General features: G+C 45.3%; 1 long non-coding RNA gene and 1 pseudogene across 2 annotated transcripts in view; one reads left to right on the top strand and one right to left on the bottom strand.

The window, feature by feature from the left end:
• The window catches only part of LOC310846869 (small nuclear ribonucleoprotein Sm D2 pseudogene), a 226,196-nt pseudogene that overhangs the window by 77,090 nt on the left and 134,502 nt on the right, over positions 1-14,604 (bottom strand). The gene's annotated exons all lie outside the window — the stretch shown is intronic.
• The window catches only part of LOC310846894, a 36,753-nt gene continuing 35,321 nt past the window's right edge, over positions 13,173-14,604 (top strand). The window contains exon 1 of the long non-coding RNA XR_014565596.1: positions 13,173-13,257. This is a non-coding gene — a long non-coding RNA (uncharacterized lncRNA). The remainder of the gene's footprint in view (positions 13,258-14,604) is intronic.

Below are 14,604 nucleotides of genomic sequence, written 5' to 3'. Positions count from 1 at the left end.
AACCATTCCTTATTAGCTATGCAGTTTGAAATGAGATCTAACAGCCAAATGGCCGCTTTCTAAACCCCTAAATTGCCTTCAGCTGTTGCAGGTGGTGAGGGGCTTATGCCTCCTCTTTTCAGCTGTGAGAAGTGGAGTTCCAGATCCCATCTAGGCCTCACAAATGTGATTTGAGATATAGCACTGTATGTTCCAGAGCTTCTTTATAACACAGCAGCTTAGATCTGGTCATTTCAACTTTTGGATACTGACACTTTTCAAGTTGGCTAATAAACACTTACGAAAATGAACTATAAACATAATTCGTAAAAAATAAACCAGAAAATACACTAAATATGCATTCTGATTGATAGCTTGGTTATTGCCAGTTTTGCAAATTCAAGGCCCTTGAATCAGACCATTATTTCTCTAATCGACTGGTAACTTGGGAAATGCAACCTTATTCTCGTACTGTAGGTATTAAAATTTTCATGTTGCTTAAGAAATGCATGTTTAATACTATTTTTCTGAAGCCCATACATTACTGGCCCTCTTGGTTGAAAAACCCTCTGTTATTTGTCCTCTGGCAATTGATATAATGATTATCTGTTAAACCAAAATGATAATAGAGGAAATATTGCTGGAAAAGGAAATATTGGTGTAACCCAAGGAAATATGGACAAAAGTCAACAGGAAACTCTTGAGAGAGCTCTATGAGGTCTGCTGTTTGGGCTTTTGTAGCACTCAATGGAGGTTGCTCAGGAGAACTTCTGGTGGGTTGTGCCCACAGACTATAGGGGTAATTGTCCTCTTTGTTTTGAGAACTCTCTATTCCATTTCTCTTGGTTCTTTTGATTAGTTCATACCTAGAAGTTTCTTCATCTCTTTCTGGTGCCTCACTTCTCCCTTTTAAGTTCTCTTCCCCTTTGATACCAGGATACCAGAGCCCTGTCACATCCTGGACAATGGACTTCTTCTGCATTACCAGAGTAATTTTAAAAATGTTTACAAAATTAACAGGAAAAAACACATTATTTGCATGAAATAAGTTGGAAAGGTCATGAATGCTTTTGAGTCACAGCTACCTTAAAGTCTTGGATACCCGAATGGTTTTCTATGGTGCAGCAATCATTTTTCCCCACAAGGCAAAACCAGCATAAAAAAAAAAAAATCCAAGTTAGGATTCCAGGTGGAAAAATCGAAGTTAGAAACGGAATTGTTAGAGCCTAAGACCAAGGTACTTTCAAGAATGTATAACTTGCTGTTAAAATGGAACACACAAGATGAAACGGTTAAATCGGCTATGATAAAGTGGGCACAGGACATTGGGTACAATATTATGTTTGAGGACTGGGAAAGGTTGTGGACTACTGGGCTGAATTTTACTACATGTAATGCTTTGAAAGAAAATGTAATGAAAATGATATATAGATGGTACATGACCCCAGTCAAACTTGCAAAAATATACCACTTGTCTGATAACAAATGTTGGAAATGTAAGGGAAATGAAGGAACATTCTTTCACCTTTGGTGGACTTGTCCTGGAGTGAAGGCTTTCTGGGAAATGATATATAATGAGCTGAAAAAGGTATTTAAGTATACCTTTCCTAAGAAACCAGAGGCCTTCCTTTTGGGTATTGTCGGCCAAGGGGTGCAAAAGAAGGATCGAACATTTTTTATGTATGCAACAACAGCAGCAAGGATACTTGTAGCCAAGCACTGGAAAACCCAAGATTTACCCACACTGGAAGAATGGCAGATGCAACTGATAGACTATATGGAACTGGCCGAGATGACGGGCAGAATCCGAGATCTGGGAGAGGAGACGGTAGAAGAAGATTGGAAAAAATTCAAGATCTACCTGCAAAAATATTGTAAATTGTATGAATGTTAAGAAGGATGCTTGATTATAAACAATTTGGCGCCATTAAAACAGATGAAGTGAATTATGAAGATAAGTGAAATTTAAGAAAAAACAAATTTTTTTAGATAATTATTAGGCTAAGTTTAATTTGTTAAATAGTGAAATAAATGTATCTAAAATTTGAGATATAACATTGGAAAAATAGACAGTTAGGATGGAGACAAGGTGACAAATTGCTGGTTTAATTTTTATAATTTGGAACGCAGGAGCGGGAGATGCGAGGAAGTCCAAAGGAGATAAGAAAATATGTTATGACATGTAACACTTTTGTTTGCTTATTTATATTGTAACTAAAAAAAACAAAACTTTTAATAAATATTTTTTAAAAAATAAAAATAAAAAAAATCCTTCTCTAGAGACTAGAAAATTGGTGTTTCATTCTCGCCTTTCTTTGTCTAACTGACTAGATCTGCTTTCTTAATATCAAACGTTGTTATGACTTTATCCATTGGCTAGAAAGACTGCAGATCCTCTGGTGGTTCCTCACAAAGCTGAGCAGACTAGAGCCCCTTTTGTGTTCTGCCTCATATTTTAGGTTCTACAAATGCCATAAATTTAGTTTTGTAAAAAAGATGATGACGCAAACTGGGAATCTGGGTACCGTAACTCATCTGAGGAGGCAATCACCCCCTTTCTACAGACATTCATGTTCCTGCATCTGGGCCAATTCCTATTATAGCTGCAGTCGCAACTCTCTAGTGGGGTTGCTACCCTGTAGCATGGAGCAATGGTCCAGTCTTACAAAACTTAGAGGTTTCTACACACACACATATCTCCTTTCTCCATCCAGGCAAAGAAGAGACTTTATTACAGTTCCATGACACCTTCCAGCCAAGCAAAAAAAACACTAAAGAGAGGCATGAGATACCAGAAGAGCCTTCCGGATATAAGTCCAATGGCCCATCTACTCCAGCATCCTCTTCTCACAGTGTGTCTGGAGATCTTGGGCTGCCCAGACAACAAGACCCCCCTCTTGGCCTTGTTGATGTGGTCCAAAGGAAAGCAGAGCAATATGTTTGCCACCAGCTTGGCTGCAGGAGTTGCTGTCCGACTCTTCATGACCCCATGGATCAGAGCACGCCAGGCACTGCCTCCCGCAGTTTGGTCAAACTCATGCTGGTAGCTTTGAGAACACTGTCCAATCATCTCATCCTCTGTCGTCCCCTTCTCCCTGTGCCCTCCATCTTTCCCAACATCAGGGTCTTTTCCAGGGAGACTTCTCTTCTCATGAGGTGGCCAAAGTATTGGAGCCTCAGCTTCAGGTCCTTCCAGTGATCTTAGGGACTCCACTCTGGATTTCTGTAGGGTTTACTCCTTAGCCTTTTCTTCTCCTGAAGATATCCTACAAGGCAAAGGAGATTTTGGATCAGAGTTTTCCTTCTCCTAGAGGCCTTCCCAGGTTGACCACCTGCCCTTCACTTCCCTCTCCAGAACATGCAGAAACCACCTTCTTGACCTGTCTGCAGTAACCCTATTAATGGGAATGGTCCTGGATACCCGAGGTTCACCACTGCTGATCTAAGTGGCCACCTATGTGTTCCACCCCTATGACCTGGCTCAGCAGATGGTTGGTGTTCATTCAACTATCCATCCATTCTCCAGCTCACTCTCAAACCCACTCTCCCCCCACCCATTTGCCTTTTATTGCCTGATTCCTCCCAGCTTCACACCAACAGAACCTCTGTTCATTTTCCTCTACATCTAATAATAATAATAATAATAATAATAATAATAATAAATTTTATTTATATCCCGCCCTCCCCAGCCAAAGCCGGGCTCAGGGCTGCTAACAACAATAAAATAGTACAACATTCTAAAATCATTTCATTATAAAATTAATTCAACTCAAATTGATGGCAACCATTAGGCTAAAGTTATGTGAAGATTGCCAAAGGAGGGAGTCAGGCTGTGCCCTGACCAAAGGCCTGGTGGAACAGCTCTGTCTTGCAGGCCCTGCAGAAAGATGTCAAGTCCCACAGTGCTCTAGTCTATTGTGACAGAGCGTTCCACCAGATCGGAGCCACAGCCGAAAAAGCCCTGGCTCTAGTTGAGGCCAGCCTAACCTCTCTGTGGCCTGGGACCTTCAGGATGTTTTTGTTTGAAGGCCGTAAGTTCCTCTGTGGAACATACCAGGAGAGGCGGTCCTGTGTGCATTGGTAGGAAGCTGACCAGAAACCTCACACTGAACGCATGATGAATGGATGCAGAACAGTGTGGGAGGTGACGATTGTGCATGCATTGTTGATTCAGGAAGGTAAATTGCAAAAGGCACGCCATGTACCTTGCTTGATGTTTACTTCCCTCTTTTCACATGTGGTAATTTTTCCAGAAGATCGTTAAAATAAATGCTCTTCAACAACACAAAGACTTTCATTTGTATTAGAAGGTGTGTCATGGAGAGCATTGTTGATCTTTCTAAAACCTCCAATTAACACAACATTTTTTTTTAGAGCAGCAAGGCAGCATTGGGGAAATGAAAAACCCTGAACAGCTCGGTTGGTAGAGCATAGGACTTTTAATTTCAGGGTTGTGGGTTCGAGCCACACGTTGGGTGAAAGATTACTGTATTGCGCAATGTTTGACTAGATGACCCTCGCTGTCCCTTCCAACTCTATGATTCTTTGAAATCCCCCACTTCAGAAAAAAGAGAGAGATAACCCCAGCAACTGTTGTTGTTGTTGTTTAGTCGTTTAGTCGTGTTCGACTCTTCGTGACCCCCTGGACCAGAGCACGCCAGGCACTCCTGTCCTCCACTGCCTCCCGCAGTTTGGTCAAACTCATGCTGGTAGCTTCGAGAACACTGTCCAACCATCTTGTCCTCTGCCATCCCCTTCTCCTTGTGCCCTCCATCTTTCCCAACATCAGGGTCTTTTCCAGGGAGTCTTCTCTTCTCATGAGGTGGCCAAAGGATTGGAGCCTCAGCTTCAGGATCTGTTCTCCCAGTGAGCACTCAGGGCTGATTTCCTTCAGAATGGATAGGTTGGATCTTCCTGCAGTCCATGGGACTCTCAAGAGTCTCCTCCAACACCATAATTCAAAAGCATCAATTCTTCAGCAATCAGCCTTCTTAATAATAATAATAATAATAAATTTTATTTATATCCCGCCCTCCCCAGCCGAAGCCGGGCTCAGGGCAGCTAACAACAATAAAACAGTACAAAAGTACAGCATAAACAACACTCTAAAATCATTCATTATAAAATTAATTAATTCAAGCCACTGGCAACCATTGGGCTAGAGCTCCACAAAGATTGCTGAGGGAGGGAGTCAGGCTGTGCCCTGGCCAAAGGCCTGGTGGAACAGCTCTGTCTTGCAGGCCCTGTGGAAAGATGTCAAGTCCCGCAGGGCCCTGGTCTCTTGTGACAGAGTGTTCCACCAGATCGGAGCCACAGCCGAAAAAGCCCTGGCTCTAGTTGAGGCCAGCCTAACTTCTCTGTGGCCTGGGACCTTCAAGATGTTTTTATTTGAAGACCGTAAGTTTCTCTGTGGGGCATACCAGGAGAGGCGGTCCCGTAGGTACGAGGGTCCTAGGCCGTATAGGGCTTTAAAGGTTAAAACCAGCACCTTAAACCTGATCCTGTACTCCACTGGGAGCCAGTGCAGCTGGTATAGCACCGGGTGAATGTGATCTCGCAGCGAAGACCCGGTAAGGAGTCTCACTGCAGCATTCTGTACCCGCTGGAGTTTCTGGGTCAGTCTCAAGGGCAGCCCCACATTAAGCAAGTTACAATAATCCAGTCTGGAGGTGACCGTTGCATGGATCACAGTGGCTAGGTCAGGGCGAGAGAGGTAAGGAGCCAACTGCTTAGCTTGGCAGAGATGGAAAAATGCCGCCTTTGTTATAGCTGCAATCTGCGCCTCCATGGAAAGGGAGGTGTCGAAGATTACACCCAAAATCTTAACGGACAGTGCTGGCACTAATTGCGCCCCAGCAAGAGATGGGAGTTGCCCCCCCCAATCCCATATCGTCCCGTCCCAGCCATAGGACCTCTGTCTTTAGCTTCAACCGGCTCCCACGTAACCATCCAGCCACAGCTTCCAGACATCTCGGCAGTGTGTCTGGGGCCGAGTCAGGATGGCCATCCATCAACAGATAGAGTTGGGTGTCATCGGCATACTGATGGCAACCCAGCCCAAAACTCCGAACAAGCTGGGCGAGGGGGCGCATAAAGATGTTGAAAAGCATCGGGGAGAGTATTGCACCCTGAGGTACTCCACACACCAAGGAGTGGTGCGATGACAATTCCCCCCCAAGTGCCACCCTCTGTCCCCAACCAGAGAGAAACGAGCGCAGCCATTGAAGGACTGTGCCCTGGATCCCCACGTCGGCAAGGCGGTGGTCCAAGAGTTCGTGATCGACCATGTCGAAGGCTGCTGACAGGTCTAGAAGAATCAGCAGCCCCAACCCGCCTCGATCCAGCTGTCTACGAAGATCATCTGTTAGGGCAACCAGAGCCGTCTCGGTCCCATGACCAGCGTGGAAGCCAGACTGGAATGGATCCAGAGCCGACCAGCTCTCACTTCCATACATCACTACTGGGAAAACCATAGCTTTTACTATACGGACCTTTGTTGGCAAGGTGATGTCTCTGCTTTTTAAGATGCAGTCTAGGTTTGTCATTGCTTTTCTCCCAACAAGCAGGCGTCTTTTAATTTCGTGGCTGCTCTCCTAAAGAATGATTATGGTCCACACAAGCCACAGTTGCTGGAATCACAACAATTCTCTGTAGCCATAACAGATGCTGCTTAAAAACTCAGATCTGGGTAACTGAGAAGGAGGCTTGGGGATGAGAGGGGTTCACTGCCTTGCATTTCTGGTGCATCTCAGAATGATGAATGGAGATGCTATTGAAGGGACCCGCCTTCGCTTTGGGCATAGGCAGGCCTGGGATGATGCACTGGGGCAAGAATGTGCCCGTTGCATGCCCGAGAAACATATATTATGCACCAGTTATGATTACAACTCAGACGTTGTGTCAATGTGAGGGTCAGGCCATGGTTTGATGCAATAAAACCTATTGTACTGCGGGAAAGTGATTTATCATGAAGCCAGAGTAGGACTTCAAAGCCAAACATTGGGAGCCAGACTGTAAACTCAAGTGCATAATTGTGCATTGCACCCCAACTTTCCCATTCAATAAGAACTGTCATACTGGATCATATCTGATCTACTGACTCATGTAGCTCACCTGTCTCTCTTTTGGCCAGTGCAAGATGATGAATTGCAGATTTAGATTTTATCCCTGGGTACAGCAGTTAAAGTGAGGCTGGCATTTACCATTATTCATGTGATCAGTTCTGTTTATTCCCCAACATGAGTTGCATCTGGCTGGGAATTGTGACAATGGAAGTCATGATTGCTGCTTTACTGTTCAATTCAGGGACTCCTAAAGGCCAAGCCAGAGTCAGGATATATTTGGTATGGAAGTTTTTGGAGAGATTGGCCATGGATGGATGGACAGACAGACAGACAGACAGACAGACAGACAGACAGACACATACAGATCTGGGAGAAAGAAGCTCTAATCCTTCTCACTACCTCCATTTCCCCTTGAAGCTGTTGTTGTCTATTTTGCCATGCAGGACACAGAGGGAAGGATGCAATTTTTGTGGAAGTGCAACAGCAGCAACCATTCAGTTTACAATTTAAGAGTTAACCCTGTTGGTGTTAAAGACAGCCAACCAAGAGGGTTATTTGGGAGCATTGCTTAGCAACCAGTGAGGAGGTATGGTCCTTGATGAGGTAACTTGTATGCGAAATAACATTTTGGGTGGTATTCAACAAAATGAATGTGCAGGCGGAATGACGTTGGCTTGTGCAACTGGACTTCTCTTCCCACCACACCCTGTGTCATCCTCAAAACTGCCGCGGAGCGTTGTAGTAAGCAGTGGCGTAGCGTGGGGGGTGCAGGGGGGCCCGGCCGCACCAGGCGCAACATCTGGGGGTTAGGGTTAGGGGGCGCAAATCCACAGGTTAGGGGGCGCAAATTACTTGCCTTGCCCCGGGTGCTGACAACCCATGCTACGCCACTGGTAGTAAGCAGTGTCAGGTAAACATATTTTGAAGAATCTCTATGAGATCCTTTTAACTGGAAGCTGAATCGGGAACTGCCTCTGTGCACCCCCACCAAGAAGCTACAACTCCTCCAAAAACCCTCCTTATTTGAATAGAGGGAAATCACCATCCAGCCAAGCCCAGAGGTGTTTTCTCTTTGTTTTTCTTGTGCGTTCTCCTGGTAACCAGGTGTATACCTTTATTTTGGACATCAGGAGACAGGAATCATAGGTGTGCCTTCTTTGTTCAGACCTGTCCTGCTAGCTAATAATTTTTTAACACCCATTCATTTTCATTTTATTGTGGGTTTCTTTTTTTGCATTCCTTTGAGTGAATGCTCCACCCTTTCATCACCACTGCAGGGCAATCAGCGCTCCGAGCGGCGACTTGCGAAAGTGAAAGGTGACTTCAGCCTGAAACCTTACCTCTCATCGATTTATGGAGCCCTCGTCTCACCACAATTCCACGTTGAATGGGACAGGCGGGCAGTGGCATTTGCTGTTCCACCTCAGGCTTGTCTCTTGCAGCCAACCAACATTCTTGCTCCTCTAGAGACTGAATCATGCACAGGGAGGCAGCCGTTGAAATGAAATGCATTTTAACATTCCCAGGACAACAGTGTGTTTGCCTCTTAGGGAACAAGCATTTAAGTGAACAGCCATTGGGGGCAGGAGACACAGCTAAGAAGTGGTGCCCCCCCCCTTCTCTGAATGCAGCTGTTCTTTTTAAGGTCTGCCCAGGGCCATCTTAAGCATATCCAGAATTAATCCAGAATACGGCAGCTAGACTGGTGACTGGGAATGGCCGCTGGGACCACATAACACCGGTCCTGAGAGATCTGCATTGGCTCCCAGTACGTTTCCGAGCACAATTCAAAGTGTTGGTGCTGACCTTTAAAGCCCTAAACGGCCTCGGTCCAGTATATCTGAAGGAGCGTCTCCACCCCCATCACTAAGATCCAGCGCCGAGGGCCTTCTGGTGGTTCCCTCATTGCGAGAAGTAAAGTTACAGGGAACCAGGCAGAGGTCCTTCTCGGTAGTGGCGCCTGCACTGTGGAACGCCCCCCCCTTCAGATGTAAAGGAAATAAGCAGCTATCTTATCTTTAAAACGCATCTGAAGGCAGCCCTGTTTAGGGAAGTTTTTATTATTTAATGCTGTATTGTTTTTACAGCCGCCCAGAGTGGCTGGGGAAACTCAGCCAGATGGGCGGGGTATAAATAATAAATTATTATTATTATTATTATTATTATTATTATTATTATTATTATCCAGTGCCGTGGTGCAAAGTTCCCTCCAGCACCCCCTGCACCCCCGTTTCCCATATTTTTTTAGGGAGGACGGCGCTGCTGGTGGGGCTGGAGGAGGCAGGCAGTGGCTGGAGAGCAGCTTCTCCTGCGGGGAAGAGGCGGGGACTGGACGCGGCGCCTCCTGGCTCAACTGGCCGCTTCGTGCCACGGTGGCCATGGCAGATGGAGCCTCTGGGCACAGCACTGCTTCAGCGCGGCATGGCAGAGGCGGGCAAAGGTGGCGAGCTGATGCCGGGAAGCGCCACGTCCAGCCTCTGCCTCTTCCCTGGCGCCCTCCAGAACGTGGCGCCCTGGTGCCCCGCGCCACTACCCTCTATGGGTAAGACGCCCCTGGGTCTTCCTCTGCTGGAATTGCTCTGTGGATAGAGAATGAGACTCTTGATCTCAGGGTTGTGACTTCAAGCCCCACTTTGGGCAAAAAAAATTCCTGCATTGCAACTCTTCAATCCTACAGTTCTATGATTATTCCTGTGTGAAGTGTGAATTAATTTGGGGTTGCCTTGGGGACCTCGACAAGCAATGAATTCTGCACGGAAAGATCACCTTCTTTTGTCTGGCAGGAATCATCGAACCTTCAGCTTGATTGGATGTCCCAAAGTCTTAATGTTATGGGAGAGGGTGAAAATGGATGCTCACCGTTTCCCTGATGGGCATCAGTTGCAAACCTTCGCTCTCCACCTCCTTCCCAGCCAGCCCAGTCATCGGCTGAGTGGAAATGCTGTTACAACCATAGGGGTGTTACCTCCCGACCAGTAGCTGGGTACAAATGAGCCAATCAGGACCCAGGGCTTTGAGAATTCCTTTACTGTTCACAGCCAAGACTAGCTGAGCAGCAACACCTAAAAGGGCCAGTTGTGCTAAAATCCTGGCTCGACCTGTAGTGGTTTCAGCCCCCCCCCCCCAAAAAGGTAAAGGACCTCTGGACAGTTAAGTCCAGTCAAAGGCGACTATGGGGTTGCGGCACTCATCTCGCTTTCAGGCTGAGGGAGCCGGCGTTTGTCAAGAGACAGCTTTCTGGGTCATGTGGCCAGAAGGACTAAACCACTTCTGGCGCAACGGGACACTGTGACGGAAACCAGAGCTCACAGAAATGCTGTTTACTTTCCCACCGGAAAGTTACCTATTTATCTACTTTCACTGGTGCGCTTTCGAACTGCTATGTTGGCAGGAACTGGGACAGAGCAACAGGAATTCACCCCTTTGCAGGGATTCGAACTGCCAACCTTCTGATCGGCAAGCCCAGGAGGCTCAGTGGTTTAGACCACAGCACCACTAGAGTCCCTCCAGCAGGAGGCTGAAATGGATATACACCCAATGCCTGAGCCAAAGACCCACTGACACCTGTAATCAATAAGTTTGTGGCCATTTTCAATCCCATCGGTTGTCTACCTGAGTCTTTTCTGCCACAGGTCAGCTGGTCGCTGGCTTGGGGGTGGGGAGGATAGCTCTGTGACTTGGCCCGCAATCTTTTCCTCACTTTATTCACACCATGAGTAATTTTACACACCTCTATAACATCCCCACTTACTTGCCTTTTCCCTGAACCAAAAAGCCCTTGCAACCTTTCCTCGTAGCTTGCTTCATCCCCTCAATCTTTTTGCTTCCTCATTTCTGAACCTTTTCCAGCTCTTACAATACCCTTTTTGAGGTGAGCATACCAGAACAGTTCATAGTACAGTATTCCAAGTGTAATCACACCATAAGGTAAAGGTAAAGGAACCCCTGAGAGTTCAGTCCAGTCACAAATGACTCTGGGGTTGCAGCGCTCATCTCACTTTACTGGCTGAGGGAACTGGCGTTTGTCTGCTTCTGCAGACAGTTTTTCTGGGTCATGTGGCCAGCATGACTAAGCTACTTCTGGCAAAACCAGAGCAGTGCACGGAAACGCCATTTACCTTCCCGCCAGAGTGGTACCTATTTATCTACTTGCACTTTGACGTGCTTTCAAACTGCTAGGTTGGCAGGAGCTGGGACTGAGCAACGGGAGCTCACCCCATCGCGGGAATTTGAACCACCGACCTTTTGATCAGCAAGCCTAAGAGGCTCAGTTGTTTAGACCACAGTGTCCCATAATCACACCATACGTTTGTTTTAATAGCATTGTGATAATGGCAGGGTTATTCTCAATCTACCTATGTCCTAAGGATTCCTAGCATGGCATTCACCTATTTCACAGCTGCCACATGCTTTTTTGACATCTTCATCAAGCTATCCGCTACAAGCCCAAGGTCTTATTCCTGGTCAGCCAGTATGAGTTAACCCACCCCATGAGCATATATGTGAAATATAATCCCCCCCTATTGTGCATCACTTTGCAGTTGCATTTACCATTTTACTGTTTTAACCACCCTGTTAAGAAGCAGTTCTTTTGTTTCTGGTTCTAACATGTAATTAAGAACTGTGCTTCCTGTTACTGAGGCAACACTAACTTCCTCTGTTTAGCAATGAAAACGAGAGTTGCTAAGAGTCTGGACATGAGTAATTAATTAAGACACATAATTATACAATGTTCCTCTAATAAAATTCTAGTTCTTTCATAAAACTGAATCATCCAACAATACAATTCAGAGGTCTTTGAAATAAATATAAAACTATGAAATATTAGTTCTTTGTATACTGACCCAACCAGAAATGGAGTAACCACCCATTTTCAGTTGCAATAATTTCAAAGTACAGTGGTACCTAGGGCTACATACGCTTCAGGTTACAGACTCCGCTAACCCAGAAATAGTGCTTCAGGTTAATAATAATATAATACTAATAATTTATTATTTATACCCCGCCCATCTGGCTGGGTTTCCCCAGCCACTCTGGGCGGCTTCCAACTGAATATTAAAAACAGTACAGCATCAAACATTAAAAAATTCCCTAAAGAGGGCTGCCTTCAGTTGTCTTTTAAAAGTAAAATAGTTGTTTATTTCTTTGACATCTGCTAGGAGGGTGTTCCACAGGGCAGGCGCCACTACCGAGAAGGCCCTCTGCCTGGTTCCCTGTAACCTTACTTCTCGCAATGAGGGAACCGCCAGAAGGCCCTCGGTGCTGGATCTCAGTGTCCGGGCTGAACGATGGGGGTGGAGACGCTCCTTCAGGTATACAGGACCGAGGCTGTTTAGGGCTTTAAAGGTCAGCACCAACACTTTGAATTGTGCTCGGAAACGTACTGGGAGCCAATGCAGATCTCTCAGAACCGGTGTTATGTGGTCCTGGCGGCCGCTCCCAGTCACCAGTCTAGCTGCCGCATTCTGGATTAATTGCAGTTTCCGAGTCACCTTCAAAGGTAGCCCCACGTAGAACGCGTTGCAGTAGTCCAAGCAGGAGATAACTAGGTTAAGAACTTTGCTTCAGGATGAGAACAGAAATCAGCCTCTGGCACCATGGCAGCAGCAGGAGGCCCCATTAGCTAAAGTGGTATCTCAGGTTAAGAACAGTTTCAGGTTAAGAACGGACCTCTGGAACGAATTAAGTACTTAACCCAAGGTACCACTGTATATACTTCACATTCATTCAGGGAAAATATGTTTTATAGGATGGTGAATTTGTGACACTCCAGATTCTGGACTACAACTTCCATCAGACATTGTGGCCAACAGCAAAGTTGATGGGAGTTGTAGTCCCAACAACTGAAGGACCACAGATGAATATCTCTGCCTATGATCTCCCTAAACTATGAAGCTCTTCCAGCAAGTGGGGGGGGGGGGGAGAAGACTTCATCTGAATTAAAGAGAAAGTGGTGGCAGAACAGGGACTTACTTCCCCTGCAAACAAGACCAATAGTGGGCCAGAGGTTGAGAAGGTGTTTTCTGCATGTGCTGTAGAGGAAAGTGGGGGGGCAATTGGGGCTCAACAACCTGGGAAGTTTGCCCATCTAGGAGAAGGAAAACTCTGATCCTCTGCCTCCTCTACCTTACAGGATATCTTCGGGAGAAAAGAAGGCCAAGGGGTTCCCAGACTGTGGTCAGGTGACCACCAGAATCCTATGACCTTCATTCAGGTGAATTCTAATCTGTTTCAGTATTTTAACTTTCTGTATGTTCTGAAGCATTGTTGTCACACTTTCTTTATTTTATTGTTTTATCTCTACCAAGTGGCATATACATTTTATGAAGTAAAAACGGGCAAATAATGTATTTTGCTCTTTTTCTTTCTCATGTTGCATTACTCTTTGGATTCTGGGGAATGCAAACTGTGATGAAATAAAATACAATATAAGAAAGAAAAGAAGCAACAAAAGTACAACGGTAAATCATACAGCATGCAGCACACTGCATTCCAATTGCTGTAAGAAGCAGAAAAATATTAGCTGGTCTGCTAAGACCAGCAGCAATTTTCAAGTAGTCCATGGTGGCGGGTGGGGAGTGGAGTTTGAGAACTAGTGCTTTAGGCCAATAATTTCTGTAAAGTGCTCTGTAAGTCCACCAAATCTACTTGTGTTTGTTATGTAATAACCTTTTATGTTATATATAGGTTAGGTTAATTGCGTACAACTATGATACATATAATTTTAACAGCAGTGCTGCAGGTCAGGAGTCATATGTAATTTGCCTAAGTGCTCATGAAAGACACTGTATAATTATATTTTTATAAAGGAAGTTCAGAGACGTTTACAGGTCTTCTTCTCGTGGTGGAACCTTGCCAGATAGAGGAGATGCCAGTATCCAACACAATTCAGCCACAGTCTGGAAAACATCTCCAATGTTGGAGGCTGTGGAGTGTCACGATTATCATTGTTGCATCAGGACAGACCTCTGCGAAAATGCTCAGATGCTGACGTCATTGCTGAAGCTTCCAAACCTGACCAGAATCCCTTTGGTTAAGCACGTTCTCAGGATGAGCCAGGTAGACAACATCTGAAATAAAAGATTGGCATCCATTCCAGAAGCTTGGAAAAATCCGAACTACAAAATTGCACTGCTCTCTAGAGCAGAGGAAACAAGGTCCGCCCATTCACAGTGCTGAAAGCAAATTCTATCTCATACTTTATGGGGCCATTTTTACTTCCTGTTATATATTCTCAGTCTTCAGGTCTTTGTTTTTCAAACAGAAGTGCTGAAATCATTTGTGGGTTCAGAAATTAGGAAGAGAGATGGATTGTGTCATATGTTTCATCCTCCCATGGAGTCAGGATTATACCGGTTTGTATAATCTTAGTGGTTTGCTCGGTCTAGCAACAATATGACTCAAACAAAGGGACTTACAAAATTTCCTTAGGACTACTTTTTTTTTTTTTTAATACAACAACTATGTAATGACTCCATCCATTAACCCTTTATATGGCTGCTAAATGGAGAAAAGAAATGGAAGCAGTGAGAGATTTTACTTTCTTGGGCTCCATGATCAC

This window comes from Podarcis gaigeae (assembly GCF_964106915.1).
Source record: "Podarcis gaigeae genome assembly, chromosome: 6".
Lineage (NCBI taxonomy): Eukaryota > Metazoa > Chordata > Lepidosauria > Squamata > Lacertidae > Podarcis > Podarcis gaigeae.
The sequence above is the reverse complement of the archived record's forward strand: the minus strand, read 5'-3'. Positions and strand labels throughout refer to the sequence as shown.